The sequence below is a fragment of the Nomia melanderi genome, chromosome 4 (assembly GCF_051020985.1).
Source record: "Nomia melanderi isolate GNS246 chromosome 4, iyNomMela1, whole genome shotgun sequence".
NCBI lineage: Eukaryota > Metazoa > Arthropoda > Insecta > Hymenoptera > Halictidae > Nomia > Nomia melanderi.
In genome coordinates this window covers 5,058,788-5,077,722 of record NC_135002.1, presented here as the reverse complement: position 1 = coordinate 5,077,722, position 18,935 = coordinate 5,058,788, and the positions used below count along the sequence as shown (strand labels likewise).

The following is an 18,935-nucleotide window of genomic DNA, read 5'->3' as shown; positions in this document are numbered from 1 at the left end:
AAGTGGCTTGTGTGATCAGTCAAGTAAAAGACGAAATTAATGTATCAAATGTTTGATTGATACCTTAACCAGTTAACTGTGTTTGACGAGTATACACGTCATCTTAGAATTCTTAATGGTGCTAACCTTTCCAACGATGGATTTTTCTTCGTTTCGCTTTAGTTTCTCGTTAGGATGTATTTTAAGTGCATTCCAGCATTTAACGAGTATACACTTCATTATTTGATTTGATTGCGCGCAATGAGAGATTTTTCAAACTAAATTCCACACTTAACTGGTTAAGTAAAATTGGAAGAATTGAATCTAAATTTTTAATAGATGTAACTCATATATGATCAGACAAGGGTACAGGTAAATTAAATTTCACAGAAAGAATCAATTCATTCGACACAATGAGATCACATGGATTGCAGCAATGAAAAATGCACGCGGAGCCGTTCAACGAGCGAAAGGGTAGAAGCTAACCGGTCGAAATCAGACTTGGATGAGACGGACGTGCTCGGACGGACTTAGATAACGAAATTACGCGTCATTAGGCAAGTAGAACGTGACTTCCATACACAGACGCGTAGAACCGGTTCGTATCCGGGTCGCCAAGTAGAATGGGCTCGGCCACTGTTTACGTATTGTCCGGGCGAAACCGAAATTGTTCACGACACCAAACAAAGGGGATTCATCAGAGCGCGAACACAAATATTCGCTATTATTTATCCCCATAGAAACGTGAGCGGAGACGAATGAATGCAATTGATCTGTGGCGGATGGGTCACGTAATTCGTCAAGTAGAATAATCGCTGCTTTGTGCAGATTCATGGGTCGTCGCCAACCATTGCCCGGCGCGTAATCTGTGACAACGTACAGTTTCGCCGTGTGTTTGCACGCCGGCGTGTTATATAACATATCTGTATACTTTGTCAAGTAGAATATGTCCGTACACGATTAAGTCGGGGCAAGCATAAACATGATGTACGAGCTGATTTCGTGTACAGATTGCAATAAAAATTTCAAATTTATTATATTTGTTTCAAATGTTATCAAACGGTCGGGCTATAATATTTTTTGAACAAAAGTCGTCAATTTATTATGCTCAACGTATAGTAAAATAATGAATAGGTAAATGAATAATAAATAGGTATCGCGTCAATAACAATTTTATACAAGTTGAGTGAAGTTTCCAAGAAGTTTTTAATACTATAAAAATAAAATGATAACAATTGTTCCAAGCGAAACAAGAAGCTCGAACTGCAGCGTGAAACTCCAAGAAGACCATGCGCGATTATCCGCGTCCGTGTCCTCGCGCGTGCGAAAGCGACAAGTAGAATGAGTCGGTTCGTGGTCGGACAAAAGTTTCCCAGCGGTAAAGGGAGAACTGTGCGAGATCCAGCATGTGAAATACAACTTCCCGTATGAATATTTCATTAACCGCGAGGTCAGACGTCCCCGGAGATAACGCGTGTTAATTAAAGTCGCATATTTCAGAAAATTCGCAACCGAGCAAGACTCGGCCCGCAAACACCGCGGGAGAGTTACGGGGACCGTCGCGAAACACGGTGTTCGGCGACCATGAAAACTCCGGGCCGCCAGCGATGCCCGCGAGAAGCAATTAAAATGTTCGTCGGAAGTTCTTCCGCGGAATTCCCGCGGAATTTGTCCAAGAATTAAAAGGGCAAACAAGACCGGGTAATCTTACTCGTTAATCCAGCTGGCGGTATCTCTCGAAGGTTTACAAACCGGCGCGGCTCCATCGCGCTAAAAGTGGAGCAAGGACGCGCGGGTTTCTGAATGTGTTCGGAACGACGAGGAGGAGCGTCGGGGAGGAAGAGGAGAAAGAGTGGAGGAGAGAAACGTTGAAAAAGAGAGAAAGATTAAAAGAGACCTCGCGGTTATCGTGTTCCGCTCAAGAGTGATTTGGAACGGTCGCATTTAACTTCCGGTCCCGAAGGTCCACGCTACATTCGCGATGGCGTGTAGAAGAAGAACTGGGATTATAGTTTTGGGTCGGAAAAGTTCGAGTTCGTCGTCAGGGGAGGGCGGGGGCGGTTGAGATTGCGCTGAGGAGAAATGGACAGTGAATGGCGAGATGAAATGATAATGTTCCTGGTGTGACGAAAGTTGTATGAATATTGCGAGAGAAATGAACAAATGGGAAGTGGACTGTTAGACAGGTATAGGTTAAGGAAATTTTGTACGATTTTTAGTAAGACTAATTCGATGTACTAACTTTTTTATATATATTTTAACCCTCTGTGAGCCCATGTAACTTTGAAGTCACATATCAGTATATTGGCATCTTATTGATTTATTTCATTTTGCATTCAAAGAGGTGAATAAAATGTGATCGATTAACTGCAACTTTTATACGCTCAGGCGTGAAACGTCATTGTAACTTGAAAGTTACGAAATATATTCGTTTGATGAAATTGTGGTAAGTATTGAATACATTGTTAATTCGTATTCATATGTGGATATTTATTAATTTTGTACTGCATAGATTTTGTTATAATCGTGAAGAAAAATTCGGCCCATAGAGGGTTAAGCCATCTTTTAATGGATAACGTTTTCATGTTTAAGGTTTTTAAAAAATGCCACATAAAAATGGGAACACAGGATAACAACTGGTTTACCATTAAAACTTCAGGAACTAGTATATGGAAGTTTGCAAAGTCCAAAGAAAGAGCTTAAAATTCGCATAAGCACTTCCTCCGGCGACTAAACAATTCCTCCGCAAGAGGGAAGAAACGTTTATCAAGCCATATCCTGGGTCACAAAATTGCAAGCCATAAATGGCGTGCGTTCGGGGCTGAGGGGGAACCAAGGTGAAATATCAATTTCCACTTCCACCTCATGAAGGCGCCTTTCTTCAGTCCCGCGTAAAAGTTTCCTGTCCCGGCCGCCGGGAAAGAGAACAGGAAATTTCTCTTGCGCCTTTACTTACCGGGACTCGAAAGTGGAAACAGACGTGAATGGTCAGGCGAGGAACCTGGCGAATGCTTGGAAATGTATAATGCAAGAAGAAAACAGAAACAAGATAAACACGTATAAAATACAAAGAGAGGAAAATGGAAACGAAGATTCAATGGGAACTCGAAGTAGATACGGATGTACATAGTCAGACCATAATGCAGACGAATGCTTGGAGCCGCGTAATTAACCAAGAGAAATAAACGAGATAAAGATATATGGAAAAGGGAGGAGGCAGAGCAGAGAGAAATACTGGTCGTACATTCGTAAGTAGAACCAGACGTACATGGCCAGACCAGAAAAGAGACGAGTGCTTCGAGAATTATCATAAAAGAAGGCAAAAATAAAATAAGGATAAACCAAATTTAAAAAGAGTAACAGAGGAACAAGGTTAGTCGAGATGTTCAAAGTGAAAACAGACGTACATAGTCAGACCAGAATATAGACGAATGCTTCAAGAATTATCATAAAAGAAGACAAAAATAAAATAAAGATATACCAAATTCAAAAAGAGTAATAGATGAACATGTTAGTCGAGATGTTCGAAGTGAAAACAGACATACATAGTCAGACAAGAATATAGACGAATGCTTGAAGCACAATAACAGAAAAAAAACGAAGATATGCCAAATGAAAAAGGAGGAAGAGAGAAAGATAAGCTCGGAGGTTGTTGGAAGGGTTGGAACGGGAAGGGTGGTCGGAACGAGGGTAAGAACGGAGAAACTAGGACGAAAGGTGCGAGCCCAGGATGACGGCGCACTAGCTGGGGCCACTGACATGAGACCGTCCACTTCTATCGAGGGGTGTACGGCCATTGAATCCGCTGGATTTTCACCCCGAGCCCACTCCTCCCTCCGGTCTCGGTGCAACCTACTTCGCCACCTACTTCGTTCATTCCCCCCCTGCCGCATCCAAGTGGTCGTCTTATTTCGACAACCTGTATCCAAGTCGACTACCGAAACCCAGCGATGATTTTTAATTCCTACCGTGTATACGTGGTTCGACGCCTCTCGAACGAATCGCGAAATAAGGGTTGATTTGCGTGGCCGCAGCAAATTACATGGAGGACCTTGTTACAGACCTGTACTTTTGGCGTGACAGGGTTTTTCTTATGGTTCTATTGCTGTTGAATTAAAGTGATATTTTTGTTAACGATGAATATTGTTATATTGCTAAAGTTAGTAGGTTTTAGTATCAATCAATATTATTGTAATTTCAATACGGTGGAATTATTACGATGCACTGTTATTATGTTTATAATATTATTATATTGTTACTATATTATTCTTCTATATTAACGTGCTACTATAGTTTGTGGAATACAAAGTCATTGAAAACTAAATGAAAATAATTATTGTAGAAAGAGAATTTTATTTGAAACGATATAATTATTTCATGACAACTCACAATAGCACAATCCACAAATCAAAAGCACACACTATTTATACACTCACACACTTATTAATAAAATAAAAATTGATTTAAATAGCGATTCGAGTAAATTTCATTCGTACGTTCGAATCGTTCGAACATTTACTACTTCATTTGGAATGTAGGTTATGTTACAAGATTTAGTAATTTCATAATGTCACGCGTCCTTCCGTGCCGAGCAATTCCGAAACTTGAATTCTTCCCCGGCTCTATTCTTCCGCTCGATCTTTTTTGTCCCTTAAACACACCACAATCTCCGAGGAGTTTCTTGTCCTCGAAGAATCCCCGCCCGAAGGGGTTGCATTGTTTCGAGGACGACAAACACTCCGAGCTTCATATCCTTTTATGCAAGAACTTCACCCGCTATTGGGATGACTTTTCGCGAGAGTTTCGGGAACAAGGGTGGTTGCATCAGCCGCAATCCGAACCCCGGGGTGACGAGGTAATCCGGTGACTTCCCAGGAAAGTTTGCACTGTCAAATATCAAATAGTAACCGCTCCGGTAAAACGAGTCGGAATAAATTTCGCTGACGGTTTCCCCGGGAAATTTCACTGACGCCACACTAATTCGGACAGGTGTATCCCGGTAGAATCATTACCATATTCACTCCAATATTCTCTGATAATCTATTCATATCAAACAGAGCGATATCTATTATAAATCAGACATCGATAATGGATGTATTTGAGTGTGAGAATAGATATATTGATTAGCGATGAACGTGTGTAATAGATGAATGACTTGACCGTGTGTGTGAGCGCGTTTTAAATGAATGTTCAATGCATTGGAATATTCTAGACCAAATGGATTTTCTCTATATTGATTTTTGTGTTAACCCTTAGCACTCCAGATAATTTTTATAGCATCCCTAGCGAAAATGAAAAATGCTATAACATTTTCTAGATATTTTTTCCTTCTTAGCAGAAAATTTGGTTGCGTTAAAATCTGATAATTATAGGGTAGTTTCTTTAAGATTCATTAAAATATCTAATATTATTCTTGGTGCAATATCGGAGCCTACAGAGTTCAAAGTGTTAAGAATGTTCGTTTTTGTGAATCTAGAATATTCGAAATATGTTTCAGAAAGTGTGTGAGTGTATAAATAGTGTGTGCGTTGTTTGATTTGTGGATTGTTCTATTGTGAGTTGTCATGAAATAATTATATCGCTTCAAATAAAATTCTTTCTACAATAATTATTTTCCATTGCTTAAAACGATTGAAACATTGAAATTTAATCGGCGTAATCATTTGTTCAATTTTCATTTTCTTTCATTGACTTGCATTAGTCTGATACATTAGGGTCGTGGAAGATACAAGCGAGATTTTGATAACGAGAGCGCTGACATTATAGCGGCGTTATAGCGATTTTCATCGATTCCATTATAGCCAGAATTTTTTGCTTACCCGATACATTACCCGCCGGGATACTAATAAAAGGCACGAGCACTTTGGTACAGCGTTGAGCTTGGAGCCAGTGAAATTTTTAACCGGTCCTTTCAAACGGAATTTTCAACGGTACCGAAAAGGATTGCATTCATCTGGTGAACAATAAGCCTCGTTGAGTTTACATCGTTCTCATTCGCGGGGCTGGAATTTTTGAAACGATCCCGATCCAGCTGGGTCGGCGTGTGTTCCGCCGGCGCATTTTCCCCCGAAGGTCTCAGGCGCGGATTCATTAATTTCAACAATCTCCGTGAAACCCATTTATTTCTAAATTACCGCGGTCTATTATGGATATCGTGAAAAATCTTATCTATACTATAGCAATTTCCTAAGTAATACAATCTCTTTCGAATATATTTAAAACAACCTTTCTTATTAACTTCCAAACACAAACATTTCCATCTTCCGTCTCATCAGTAGTATCAACCACTGCATAGTCAGACGTCTTCAAATTTCAATAACAAAAACAAGAGTTTCGATACTCTAGCTACATTTACCAGCAAAATTAATTCACCACTAATGAACATCTAATTATTCAAGTAGTTAACCACCGTGTTAATCTAGCTATGAAGCTATTCCCATTGCCATTTATATTTTGAGTACTGTTTACCAAAGTTCTGTTATGTCTTAATAAAAGCACATATATTATCATACATAATCACATGCATAAAATCAAAGACGAGTATACTCGTCGTTGGCAATGAGAAGGCATCAGGACCCGACATCCTTTTTTTCAAAAATTTGCTTATTCAACAGCCTGTATGTTATAACATATTGAAAGTAGGACGAGCATACTCCTCTTGGCAACGCATAACACCCTGACCTAACTAACGAGTATACTCGTCCTTGGTTATTAACCCTTCGCACTCCGAAGTTTTTCACTAGAAATATTTCAACATTCTCTGATGAGATGAAGACGATATTTTGTAAAACCAACTCGACGAGAAATTCACGCGAATTGACGGACAAAGCTATTTTAAGTCAATATTTCTCAGATTGATGCATTATATGAAGTATAACATTAAATATCAAACTTTATAGCTTCACTGTAGGAAATCAAGTGACTGAGAGCCACCTCTCGAGCGCAAAGGGTTAAGACGAAAGAGACAAAATTCCATGCCTATTGTACGCATCTAAATTGACTAAAACTAAATGTTTGCTATCGCGACGGCATGTCGATTATAGTAACTAAAACTCAACAGTATTAAAAAAGAATGAACACTAAACTCAACTGTCTGTCCCATCCACGTCATAAACGAGACTTCGAGAATCTTTTATTATCGTCTTCCGTATCGGACGGAGCAGCGAATGTGTTAATCAGACGAACGCAAAAGGTCTCTGTTCGATTGAATGAAACTATCCATTATCCTTTTACTACTCATCTCCCCCATCCATCCTTCCTCGTTCCCCTCACCTTTTCATCCCTCATCCGTCCATGAGGATCATAAAAAAATTGATCAAGCTCGGAAGTGTCAAGTCTCCTGTCACCGGTGACGCGCGAGTCTTACGGAACGTGGCCTAAAAAAGGCGAGTCGAGATAGGTCAGAAATGGTTGAGAAATGGCCGCGATTTTCCTACCGGGGTCGGATCGTAATAAGTACGAGCGATAAAGAGGATCGACCGGCTGCCGAAGGGAAGCGTTAAAGGCGAGTTCCATGGAAGCCGTGAAATCCCCGCGGCGAGGGGATTCCTGTTACGAAAGAGAAAGGCGGGAGGACGGCGCGAGGAGCAATCGTCCCGTTTTCAAAGGACAACGCCCGGCCCTGTAACCGGCGACGAAAGAAAACCGATCGTTACAGAACGACCGCGCGGCAGGCAAACTTTCCGGGTACACGTAATTAACTCTGTTATTCGGAAATTGGACAGATGGAACTTCTCCGGGAAGTTTGGCCAGCGGCCGATTTATTCGTGACACGTGCTACTTACAGTTCCTCCGCCTGTATCTGTGCGACCGTCGCTACTCTGTGAGGGATAACTTCCTGCGACTTTCTGTTCCGTGTTTTCCGCCGAACATTGATCGATGTATCCGAACAATAGAGTATTCCGATTTTTATCGATGACGGAATTGCCGTTGCGGAATTATGATCTGTAAAGTGGGCCATTGTTTCTATCGTGTTGCGCGACGGTGATTTGTATAGGAAATGCCATTGTGATCTGGTAATAATCTGAGTAAGAAATTTACTAATAACCATTGTACGGTGATAATTTGATATAAATAACGAATTCGATAGTAATGCGATAATAATCTGATAATAAGAATAGAAGATTCAATAGTAATTCAATAACACTAACGATAACTTAACACGTTTCGTGCCACGGAAATTTTGTTTTGCTTATGAACTGTATTGATTTTTTAAATAAAATATTAAGTTATATTCAAGTTTATTTTAAATTTTATATATTTTGATATCGTTTCATGTTTTCGGTGCTTTGTAACGTATACAGCTATTCTTGACTATGTGTCCCTTAAAAATTTGTTACAAAATTAACGTGTACCACATGTGGTACACGTGGCACTGAACGTGTTAAACGAGACATGTGCATCAGAATTTCATATTCCAAATATTACGTCGTTCCAATGGAACATCAGATTTTCTAAAAAAATATTTCCTACATATATGCCATAAAAGTCACGCAGCTCAGTCCCCTCGAAGCCGTTAAAAGATTTATATTGCCGGAAGCGCGGCTGATATTTCCCCGCGAACGGATCGCAGGAATCGTCGGAAGGGCGGCCTATAAATATCGGTCGGAGAAAAAAAGTGTGTTCCGCGGACGAGTCACTTGAAAAACGATTTAGGTCGCGACGGTCTTGTTTCGCGGGCGTGAAAAATATCGCGACGCCGCTCGGAGTGCGCGTCCGTCGACCCGTTTCCCGGTTGAAACGTGATATTCCGCTGGCGGAACGGCGAGGGCTTAGCTGCCGAATTTCGGCGAGCAAGTTCGAGCCGTCGGCATCAATCTTGATAGTATTCGGCACGGACTCGCGTCGATGAGTAATCCTAAACCGCCAAACAAACTTCTGACCCGTCTCGGATGCCAGGCCACTCCCTTTCCCGGCCGCGCGCGTTTTAGCGTCGCTGTGTAAAGCGAGGCTGAAATTGCTCGGTAAAATCACTGGAAGATAGCTCCCTGCCTGATAGTGTTTCGCCACGACCCTCAGAATCGATGGAATTTTGATAGGGGTGTCGCACAGTGGGGTATGCGCCCGATCAAGCCAGTCAAAAGGACATTCTAAAAATTTTATCTAAACTGAAATGTTTCTGCTGCTTGAGATAGTTGAATATGTGAAGAACAATGTCCTGCAAAGTTTTTTTAATATATTATTTATAATGTGTTATAAACCTCGGCCTGACAGGGTAGCCCCACCTCCTTCAAAATGAGCGTCGGCCTCTGGCAAGTTAGTTACTCCCTTTGTGTGATTGGCTTACTTAAGTAGCTAGGTGCCTAAAAGCTAGGTAGCTAAGTAGCTAAGTAGCTAATTAGCTAAGTGGCTAAGTAGCTAGGTAGCTAAGTACATAGATAGCTAAGTAACTATTTAGCTAGGTAGCTAAGTACATAGATAGCTAAGTAGCTATTTAGCTAGGTAGCTAAGTCCACAGATAGCTAAGTAGCTAGATAGGTAGGTAGCTAGGTAGCTAAGTAGATAAGTACCTAGGTGACTAGGTAGCTAAGTACCTAGGTAGCTAGATAGCTAGGTAGCTAAGTAGCTAGGTACCTAGGTGACTAGGTAGCTAAGTACCTAGGTAGCTAGATAGCTAGGTAGCTAAGTAGCTAGGTACCTAGGTGACTAGGTAGCTAAGTACCTAGGTAGCTAGATAGCTAGATGACTAGGTAGCTAAGTACCTAGGTAGCTAGATAGCTAGATAGCTAGGTAGCTAGGTAGCTAAGTAGCTAGGTGGCTAGGTGTCTAGGTAGCTAAGTAGCTAGGTACCTAGGTGGCTAAGTAGCTAGGTAGCTAAGGAGCTAGTTGTCTAAGACCTATGTTTGTCAGTCATTGACCAGACAAAGAAACAGGTAATAAATTGAGAGAATATATTAACACAACATGGATGATTGAAAGCTGGCGTCATTTGCTATGATAGTTCCTATATTGGTTACAAGTCACTAAGTAAAAGTGGCTAGTCATTGATCAAACAAATGAATTGTATAGACCAATGTTTCATAGGATAGATTGACTGTAATGTTGTCTGACAGGTAGGCCACTTCGTCCCTATAATCAAGCAAATAGATTCTGTAGCACGAGACGAATGTAAATCTAAAATGTTGAAAATTAAGTAGGCTATTCTTATCTTCGATCATACTAACGTAGTTTCACTAATTCCATCATCCCAGAACTGAATCCGTAATAACAACCAGTGTATCTAAAAGATAATGAATACTTTTTCAAATAATTATCGGTAATTTTTCAAACTGCATACAAATACGATAAAAATGAGTAATTCACGGAATATCGGTATGCGATTCGTAGGGAGCGTTTATCGAGTCGCGTGAAAACTTCTACACCTGTTGATATATGCACTGCCACGGTGGGATTAAAGCGATTCAGAGTCCTAGTAGCTTTGTCGGAACGGGGCGAGAAACAATCGCGTGAAATGTCAAACGTGACTGGCAAACACGCGAGACGCATTCCTTTGAACCCGGCAACCGGGCCTGATCGATTTAATATCGACCTGTTCCACTTACTAATCGCCTCCTACCGAAGTCATCGCAATTTTCTCGGAATCATTCATTGAATTTCTACGTCACAGACGAAGTTAACACGCTAACTGCCACTGTTCTTCCTGTAGCATACAGACAGGAAGAATTATTTATTATTTGGTATCACAATTACGTTACATTGTTATCTAGTAATATACGCTTTCATTCGACATCACTTCTCCTTCAAGTTATAATTATTTCCTTGTCATTTAGAACCTTCGATCACCGATGTGGCGGTGAACGTGTTAATAAGTGGGAAACCCAGCAGTGAACAAGAAATCTTCGTTCGAACAAAAGGGCGAGCTTAATAACGACAGAGATCGAACGCTCGGGCTTTCTTGATGGAAATTCATTAACTAATTAAATTCAACTGGCAACGAATTAATATAGTCGAAAAACGAGGAACGCTCGCGTCACAAGGATCTTCGTTTACACGTGCAACACGTGTAACGAGGCGAAGTGGGTCACGTGAAGCAATCAGTTTAGACCTTCTAATTGAACGCACAGTACCTTCAAATTAGCTACGAAATTAATGTCGCTTCCTATACCGCAAGTGCCGCCTATTTCTCAAGTTAATTTGCGGCAGAAATTACGTATCGCGTTTCGTGGAAAAATAATTTAATATTCCGGTGAACTGGGGCCAATGGATGGGCGCACAGCCGTGTAGCCATTAATTATGATACATCAATTATCAGGGAAGAAATCATTAAAAAGGGAATGCGAGATACAGAAATTATCAGCAACATTCCGCGTTAATAAAATTATTATGAATATCATTAAAATTTAAAAAATTATCAAAATCTATTTTCATCCATCGCAAAATATTTTAATTCTTTAGTGAAAATTCATCCACGAAGTTATTAATTATGATATATCAGTTATCGGAGGAGAAATAATTTAGAAAATAATACGGGATCGCCAGTAAAAGTCTAGTTGACAAAATCGAACAACAAACAACACTATAGAAGACGGAGAAGTTATTGACGCGTACTCTTCTCTTCGAGCAAAGGGGAAAAAGAATCAACGACGCAGAAACGTTCGCTGGCGTTCGCGAGGCGGCGGGGGTGCAGGGGGTCGCCCGACCAAAACGAGGGTCTCGATGACGGACAGAAACACTCACACGTGTCACTGAAACCGAATGTCCGCCTCTGTTCGTGATGGCTTGTTAAATTGTTTATTATATACACGTCTCGTCTGGAGAAAATAAAACAGCCGAGAAAACCTTGCTGATCGATGGTGTACACTCGAGCGATGTCACATAGGAAACTTCAGGTCTTACTCGTCGTTGACTAATCCTCCATCGAATTCACTTCGTCACTGATCGAACATGATTTTACCCTACCAGTATATTAATATATACACAATAATATAAGAAATAACCTCAACCCAACAAAACTCAAACCTACGTACCAAACCTCCCAAGTTAAACACGATGCGAAAATACCAACCACAAATTAACAAACTCAATTATAAGCCTCGCCCGATGAACCAAAACACATCGATCCAAAACGAATGATTCACTCGTCCCTCGATAACAATCGACCCTACAGGATCAAATTTATGCGACGGTGCCAGCTACATACGTCTCGAACGGTAAACACAGGCTCAAGGGGATGACTAACGAGTCACTGACACTGTTGCGTGAGGTTACGCGCTATTTATGCCGCAAACAGTCCGGGGTAACCGAAATTCCGCCGCGTAGCCGGACGGAGAGCCCATCGAATCTTATATTCCAACGATCGGAACGCTCATCGATCCAATCGTCGATCGAGGATGCGATATCGCAATAGCCATCGGCTCTATTGATCGGCAATGTCAACGCACACCAGCGCGCGGGGCGGCGTAGACACACGCGAGGAGGGTTCGTTTCCTTCGCCGGACAAAGCACGCAGATCGAGTCGCGATATCCTTTGTTTTTGCACGAGGACCGCGCTCGCCGCCCCGCGGCGCCGATCGGCGACGCGTTTTTAGGGAATTATTGCTACTCACTGATCAAGCGTGTCCGTGGACCTCGTCGCGGATATTTCCTCGGTTCTTCGAAATCCGGCTGGTCAGCTTCGCGAACACTTGCACGGGGTGTCGGTGTTAGACGGCCATGTTGTTGGATTTTCAGCGCCCTCTGCTCGACACCCGGCGAACCCTCGATCCCTACCCTCACAACGCTACTCGCCACCCTCCATTTGTTTCCCACCTCTCGAGACTGTACGCCGTGTCACACTTTCGCGCGTTTCGAGAACCCGGTGCCATTTTGCGCCGACCAACGTCCCTCCGCGCTTTGGCTGTCGCCTCGGCAGTACGTAGGAAAATTTTCCTTTCCAGGGAGAGACTCATGTATTGCGTGCTGGAAACGGGAAATCGAAGCTTTTATTCGAGCCTTTGTAAGTTTTCCAACTGCGACACCGGTTAGGAGATATTACGTTCGATTGGAACTACTTCTTTAACCCTTTGCAGTCGAGAGGCGCCTTTCAGTCGCCATTTAATTTGATCCATGGAAATGATAAAATTTTAAATTCAGTGTTGAATTTTTCTATAATGCAACACATGGGACTAAAATAGTTCTGGTACTTAATTTGAGCAAGGTGTTTCTTTATGTTAGTTATGAAACGTATCATTGATATTTCATTAGAAAATAATGAATATTTGTCGAGAAAAATATTCTCGTACAAAGGGTTAATATTTATGGAACAATAACAAGATATGCGAATATTTTGCAAACTACCGAGCAGTTGAATTGACTTTTTAACTGCGATAAACGCGTCGTTCCATTTTCAACCGAAAAATTGTTCGACGTTGAATTGACCGTAGATTTCGAATGAAAATTGTTTAATTCGATTCAACGTATTGCGAAATAAGAGCGATATATTCATGAAGATTCTCAGTTTCCAAAGAATATTTTTTCAGCCTCGAAGACACAGACTTTCCGTTCGCAGTTCCAACTTTCCTGTTCCCCTATCATTGCTTCGTTTCAAGAAAAATTGTTTCGAAGTCAGCCGCGCGATGCGAAAGCTCCACCGGCGATGCTTTCGACGGACAGTTTTGATGACTGTGCTCGACAGCGTCCCGCGGGAGTGACCCTCAAAACTTTCCCCCATAGTTTCCACTCATTCAACGGAGAAGACGGAGGAACGGCTGAACGTCTGCTTGACGAAATATCGGCCATGAAATATGGATAAAGGGAAGCGATTTCTGTATGCGTGTGTTCCTTCCTCCGAAACTTCCTCCCGAAAGAGACGGCTCGGCCGAAATGCTGATGCTCTCTTATCTCGCGTGGGAATTGCGTATAAAATCAAGGAACGAAGGCGATTTACGTGCACGCGTCTTGATTTCCCTTCGAAATCTTCTTCGAGACGAAACGATTCAGAAGGAAATCCCGATCGTTTTTATTTCACTTCGATTCTGCATACAAAATGAAAGGACCGTACTGATTTCTATATCCACGATTTCTTTTTCGAAACTTTCTCTTGTGAGAAAAATTGAAACAAAAAGAGATGATACTTCTCGTTTATTTCGAACGAAAATCGGAGTGTCGAAGGACAATTCGTAGGAACGCCACACGTACGAGGGATGCCCGTTTAACGGCGAAGATGGCGTATTTAAAAGGCCTCGTGCAAAACGTCCCCGGATCTGTATTATACATCGAAGCCACGTAACTTTCGGAATATTCAGCGGCAGCTTAAATTATACGGCTTTCAAATGACGCGCCCGCATTTCCCTACCTGTTTTCCCTTCAGAATTTTCTTCGGCGCCGCGCGGAGAAGTCTCAAGATATCCCCACCGCCGGGGACCGTGTCAATGAATACGTACTTTTAATTAAAACCTCGCGCGTTTTAATTAAAAAATAAAAAAACACCCAGTCGGAAGGGCGGAGAAAAGGGAAACCGCCGGCGTAGCTTATTTAAAAGTGAATTAATACCCGGACACGGAGTTTGGCTCGACATCCTTCAAGATGGCGCGGGGAGAAAAGGTGGACGCGTTCCTTCGAACGCGAGAGCATTATATTAGATCGCCGTGAACTCGAATGCGACGGTTCGCGCTCAATAACGTCGGAATAAGAGAATTTTCGTGAATGTAAACGGATAGTAACTCATCCGCGTCGCCTCTTGAAGGGCGGATAAATTTATTCACGCGACATTTTGCTGGGAGGATCGTCGCAATACGAACGCGCCGTTGCCGCGGAGGAAATGTGAGCTGTTTTCAATGCTCGCCGGTGGTTCGCTTCGATGTTGCGTTACTTTCAAGCCCCTGCGCGTCGAATGTGAGTCGATGTTTCCTTCGCACGCAATTCTTCGATCGGACGCGTGTTGTTTATAGTTCAAGTATTGTTCATGGAGTGAATAGGATAGAAATCATTTTTATTAAATGTAGTAGTGATAGTAATATAGGAATGTAGGTAAATATTTTGCAACGAGACTTGTGTCGCTTATTTATAGGAAATATTTTGTAGGGAAATTAATTCCTGGTTGTAAATTATATTAGATTTCATATGTTACAATTTAATTGAAAATTATTGCCTGGTTCGAAGTTATATGAAATTTAATGCGTTAGAATTTGATAAGTTAGTAGTAATTGAGACGCTCGATTTTTATAGACGTATGTGAGAAATTTAAGTAGACAGTTTTAATTGACACCCTGAGCGTACGAGCACAGCGATCCCAATTTCCCAGCCGTAATCAACACACGCCAACCAACCCAAATCCAACGCGCAAACAGCAAATGATAAAAACTGAGCTAGTTGATACTTATGTATAATTAATCCCACCGGTGTCACGTACAAGGTACTTACTCGGGAAGACTGGAGCGAACTTGACGGAGGAAAAAAACACAAGCGGAAAGGGTTGGTTGTCGCTCCACTCGGATACTCGTTCCAGCAGCAACGAGTAGTCAGAAGGTTTTTCGGCGCATTCCGTTTCCTCCGGAGATAGAGAGCGGAAAGGAAACAAAAATAGGGTAACGGGAAAAAGGGGGAATAAAGATCAGAGGATACTGGGAAACGGAGGAAAAGTAACAGAAATACAGTGAAGGATAGAGAGGAGAGGAGAATAAAATAGCAGAGAGACGAACGAATAGAGTAACAAAGCAGAAGAGGGAGAAAAGAAGGAAAAAGAGAGTGACGGAAAAGGGAAAATAGAAATGAGAGCATACTAGAGAATGGAGAAAAAGTAACAAAAATACAGTGAATGTCAGAGAGAGGAGAGAATACAATAGTAGAGGGGCGAACTAATAGAGTAATAAAACAGAAGAGAGACAAAAGGAGGGAAAAGAGAGTACAGCGAAAGGAAAAATAGAAATCAGAGAATATTAGAAAAGGAGAAAAGAACAAAGAGACAGTGAAAGAGAGAAGAGAGCAAAAATAGCAGAGAAATGAACGGATGGAGTAACAAAGAAGAAGAGAGACAAAGAAAGGATAAAGAGAAAATAGAAATGAGAGAATACTAGAAAATGGAGAAAAAGTAATAAAAATATAGTGAATATTAGAAAGAGGAGAAAATACAATAGTAGAGAGACGAACGAATAGAGTAAAGAAGCAGAAGAGAGACGAAAGAAAGAAAAAGAGAGTAACAGAAAAAAGAAAATAGAAATGAGAAAATACTAGAAAAGGAGAAGAAAAGAACGAAGAGACAGCGAAAGAAAGGAGAGAACTAAAATAGCAGAAAAACGAGCAAACGGAGTAACAGAAAAGCAACGAGAAAAGACAAATAGACAAGAACAGAAGAAAAATTGTACGGAATGACAGTGAGAGAAGGAAAGAGAATAAAACGAAAAAAAAGAACAGAGTAACAGAGAAAAGGAAAAGGAAAAAGACAGCAGGGTAAGCAGAGAGAAAGAGAGAAGCGGTCGAGTGGCCGGAAGTGGTTGCTCCTCGAGTGCCCTTCCGGGTTGTTATAATTAATACGACCTCATCGATCTCGGGGCCGTGGCTTTATCGCCGCGCGAGCTACTTTTCCTTCGCCCGGTTGTTAGACCCCTCGCGTCGCCCCCCTTTTTCTTCTTCTTCTTCTTCTTCTTCTTCTTCGACTCTCTCTGTCTCTTTTTTTTTTTCATTCCGCGTGGTCCGCGAATTTTCCGGCGATCCTTCGCGCGCCCGACCGCCGGGGAGGTCAATGGGCCGGTCGGTCGTTCGAGAGCCCCGGAATCTGGGGCAACACGTACGCGGGGGAGGAGACAGGATCGACGGCGGCGCACGGCACACAAACGCTCCCCCGTGTGTACCTAATTCATACATTAATTCCGAGGGTAATCGAGCCGATGGCTCCTGAAACGCGGCGAGTCAGGTTTCGGTCATTAGGGAACCTCGAGGGCTCGGGCTCCTTTTTTACCCGACGCTCTCTCTTCGTCAGGTAATTCGAAGTTCGCGTTTTCTTCTCCTTCCCCTCCCCTGCGCCCCTTTCGCGTTTCATCCGACGATTGATAATCGACACTCGGTTGTGTACTTGGATTCCTGGTCGAACCGTTGATTTTCGCCCTTTGCGCTCGGGGGTGACTCTCGATCGCCACTTGCTTCGATACAGTGACATTATAATGTTTGATGTTTAACCCTTTGCACTCGAGAGGCGATTCTCACTCACCACTTGATTTCATACAGTAAAACTATAAAATTTATGTAATATTATATTTCTTATAATACATGATTTTTAGAAATATTTAAATAATATAGCTTTGTTCCTCAATGTACGCGTGATTTCTCGTCGATTTAGCTTCACAAAATATCAGAAAATGTTAAAATGTTTCTAGTGAAAAACTTCCGAGTGCAAAGGGTTAATACTATACTGTTACTATGGTATAAATATTGGAAGGGTGGATCTGGAGTAATCGAGAGCTAGGAATAGATATATGTATTTAATAAAATAAAGCTAAAGCTATGGTCAAAATATAAAATATGGAAACAACACGGACAACACGTAAAAGTACAACTCAACGCCACGGAGGTCAACACACGACCCTCCCCCGCCACTCTCTTACTGGCATCCTCTCCCAAAAATCATTCTCTCCTCCACAAGCATTCTTCTCGCTCGCACTCATCGCAAACACTCAGTGAGCAGTGTTTGTTGTTAATTGGCCAGCAGGGAATTACGTAATTGTGGTAATCAAGCGTTTAGTGAGTGAATTCGGTATTCGCGAGCACGAAATTACGCTTCCATTCGATTGATAGGGAACAAAGAATATTTACGCTCGCTACATTCGTCTTTGCAACGTGTCCAAGTTCAGATTCCAAAGCAAGGCATTAATAAAGCATTGCTTCGAAGCTTCTTCTATCTCGCGAATTCATTCAAAATTTCCTCCCTTTGACCCGCGACTGCGAACATTCGTTTTTATATGCGCTTGAAGAACAGCGCCGCCAGCAAACGGCTAAAGTGCCGGTCAAAGCGTTAATTAATATCGAACGTAATATCCAGCGTTATAATTGGACCTCGAATTTTTCTGTAAATTTACATTTTCACCGGCAAGCGACGCGGAAACGCATATGCGCCGAATCCGAACACACACATTGCTGCGCTCCCGGTTCCATCAAAGGATAGTATCGCAGCAGTTGAAAACAGCGGATAATTAAACCGGCGCACTTGCCGTTTGACCCCTAAACATGTAAAAGAAAAAGGTGAAAAAGTGCAAAATAGAAAAGGGACAATAAGAGATCCGATGTTAACACTAAAGCTACCTAGCAGTTAAATTGACTTTGAAATTCCCCTATAGAAACTTCGAAAGTGCATCTATCAAGACTTTAATTAATTTATAATTCAGTTCGCGTAGTACTAAATCTTTAATCGTTTCTCAGAGGAGCATCAGTTATCTGTTTAACAATCGCAAAAAGAACAAATCAGGAATTTGTCTAGTAGCTTCAGCGTTAACGTAGTTTTCATTGTTTCGTTTTGTTTTCAGCTTTCCCTCGGGGAGCTTGTAATTTTACTTTTCTTTAGAGAAATTGCCATGGGGATGGTTACTTTGACTTTTGTTGTGCATTCTGTTCCACAGAAAATTGAATTTTTGAAGAAACTTCGATTAATCCCGCAGAAAATCGGGAACTAAATATCGCGAGATCAACGATCCATCCCGTCCGTTCGATAATTAAAACAAAACTGGCCGTCGGGAAGCCAGAATTTCGAAGAAATTCCGTCGACCGTTTTGTTTGTAGATAATGATTCATATCCGCGGGAGGCGCGCGTTGTTTTTGACGGAGCCAGAGATTTCCGGTGATTTATCGGGCCGAAGAAGTTCGGATCAGACTTTTGACGGGGCGCCGTATTTTACAGGAATTTTTAACGTTCGCCGGTAATGCCGGCCGCCAGACGGAAATTTATAACGTCGAACGGGGGCGGAGGGGGGAGGGGAGATTCCGTTGTCAGCGGTGGAATTGCATTTCAGCTGAATTATCACGATTGCGCTAAATTATCGACGTTCCCGCCA

At 41.9% G+C, this 18,935-nt stretch overlaps 1 protein-coding gene across 1 annotated transcript in view; it reads right to left on the bottom strand.

Annotated features, from left to right (window-relative positions):
- The window catches only part of LOC116435125 (uncharacterized), a 30,119-nt gene extending 17,464 nt beyond the window's left edge, over positions 1–12,655 (bottom strand). The window contains exon 1 of the mRNA XM_031994357.2: positions 12,525–12,655. The gene's annotated coding sequence lies outside the window, so the exon portion shown is untranslated. The remainder of the gene's footprint in view (positions 1–12,524) is intronic.
- Positions 12,656–18,935: the final 6,280 nt, after the last annotated feature.